Source organism: Chiloscyllium punctatum, chromosome 25 (assembly GCF_047496795.1).
Source record: "Chiloscyllium punctatum isolate Juve2018m chromosome 25, sChiPun1.3, whole genome shotgun sequence".
NCBI lineage: Eukaryota > Metazoa > Chordata > Chondrichthyes > Orectolobiformes > Hemiscylliidae > Chiloscyllium > Chiloscyllium punctatum.
In genome coordinates, this window is record NC_092763.1 from 23,359,879 (window position 1) to 23,362,272 (window position 2,394).

The window sequence follows — 2,394 nt, forward strand, 5'->3', positions numbered from 1 at the left end:
CAAGTTCCACTTATATTGAGACTGCACTTATTATTGAACAAACTAGTGCATTCTTCCAATCCATCTGTAGCAGGCGATAAGAGCAGAGAGAGCAGAGCTGTAGATGGGAAAGGTTAGTGACAAGAAGAGCATCTGACTGTAAGACCACCCAACAGTTGCACATATTATGGTTGCTCCATGTAACAGAAAGCCAAAGGAGGAAGAAGGAGACAATCTATCTTTGAACTGTTATATCAACGTAACGATAACAACACAGAACAAAGAGCACATTCAGACTGTTTTCTCTGAGTGTATTGCTGGAAGGGACAATCCATTCACTGATGCAGCAGTCACATTCCTGAGCTAAGATCAATGGATTACTTTGGCCAAAGAACACAGAACCAGGACAGTGAAACAGAGAGAAAAATGAAACAGCATTAGTTCAGTCATTGCTGTAATTGAGAAATTGACTCATTGAGATTTCAGCATGTAATCCGATTGGTACTTCAATAAATTATTAATTGCTGAAATGTTGCAATGTGATTTTTTTGACTGAAAGGTTAAACTACATCCTTGTTTGTTGATACTGTTTGAAGGAGTTTTCCTAATGTTCAGAGGGAAACAGTTATCACTTAATAAACATCATCCAAAGAAAATAAACTTGTCATTAATCACATTTGCTGAAAGCTTTTTTTTTGGACTTGCTGTCAAAATAGGCTGCCTAAATTACAAAAATGAAGCACATTCCATTGAGATGACAACTTCCACATCCTTTCATATTTCAAGAGGTCGCACAGCCAATGAAAGAATATTTCATTTCATTTGTCCACCCCAGTCCAACACCAGCATTTCCCACAATGCGTTTTTCTTTGGAATGTCTCAAAAGTTATAGGAATTCAATGTCATAATACTTCAGCATTTCAGTCAGTCCCAAAGACAGCTTTTAACACTCTCTGTGCATTCTCTGTCAGGTCATCCAGTACATTATTCAACATCTTCCTGGTCTGCAGAAATTCTGCTCCAAAGATTGGACCAATGACTGGGATGAAGTCAAAGACAGGTTTAGCTGCAGAAATTCCACCAAAAACCGAACCTTTTAACTTTTGCAACACAAAGTCCTTACTTATTTCCCCTAGCAGGGGAGATTTCACCACTGCTTTCAGATCTTTTGCAGGTTTCCCTGTTCTATTTGCTAGTCTTTGAAGTGACGCGTTGTCCAAACCCAGATATTTACGGAATTCTTTAATTGCAAAAACCAGTATCCCAGTGTCACAAGCAAAGGACAGGCCAGGAACTGGAACTGCTCCCACTGATCCAGAAACTGTGGCTAACATCCAGATTTGTTTCTCCAGCCCTTTGCTTTGTTATGGATAATTTCCAAGGTTGTGTGTGGAAGTGACATCATGAATATGTGCTTCTTTAGATCATCAAGATTATTTGCGAGGGTTTCCCCTAATTTTGGAAAATCAAAACCATTCATTTCAAAGCTTGACATCAGGAAAACAGTGAGTGCTGAAATCCCTGCCTCTTCCAATCTTCTGATCTTCTTCAGTTCTTCCCCTTCATTAAAATTCCTGTTTTGCTTCCTCATTGAATAGAGATCACTATCTATTTTGGAATGGGCAAAGTATAGATTCTTCCCAAGCTTTTTTAATCTCATTAGCTATAGAAATGTCATTTTCTCTGAATCGTCCGTGTAAAATAATGACAAAGAAATCATATATTTGAAAATTCATTCCACTCAGGTACCTTTTTGTAGGGGAGTTTGTTGTTCCAATTCCTGGCGGGTTCCAGAAGCAAACATTTGGCAGGTGAGGGTGTGGGTAGGAGGTTGGCTTCATTGTGGTTTCTGTGGGCCCAGTTTCAGCTGCTCTGTCATCATTGCCCTGAACTCCTCTCATCGCATTGATGAAGGTGGATTTCCCTGCACCGGAATCTCCCATCACTGCAATGTTCAGCTCGATATTGCGAAGAACATTTAACTTCTGCTGTGTCAAAGAGGCAGCGTTCCCCAGTCCACCTTTTTCATAAGCGGCCTTGAGATCTTGGAGTTCATCATGATTAAAATATGTCGGCTTGGAAGACTGAGCCATATCTGTGGAAAAGAATGTAAACATTACACTGGGCATAACTTTGTCACAAGGTAAAAACAATGACTGCAGATGCTGGAAAACAAATACTGGATTAGTGGTGCTGGAAGAGCACAGCAGTTCAGGCAGCATCCAACGAGCAGCGAAATCGACATTTCGGGCAAAAGCCCTTCATCAGGAATAAAGGCAGTGAGCATCACTGCCTTTATTCCTGATGAAGGGCTTTTGCCCGAAATGTCGATTTCGCTGCTCGTTGGATGCTGCCTGAACTGCTGTGCTCTTCCAGCACCACTAATCCAGTAATAACTTTGTCACAATCTGAGTG

At 40.6% G+C, this 2,394-nt stretch overlaps 1 pseudogene; it reads right to left on the reverse strand.

The window, feature by feature from the left end:
• Nucleotides 1-899: 899 nt before the first annotated feature.
• On the reverse strand, nt 900-2,072 carry LOC140495649 (interferon-inducible GTPase 5-like; annotated as a pseudogene).
• Between the last annotated feature and the right edge of the window lie 322 nt (nt 2,073-2,394).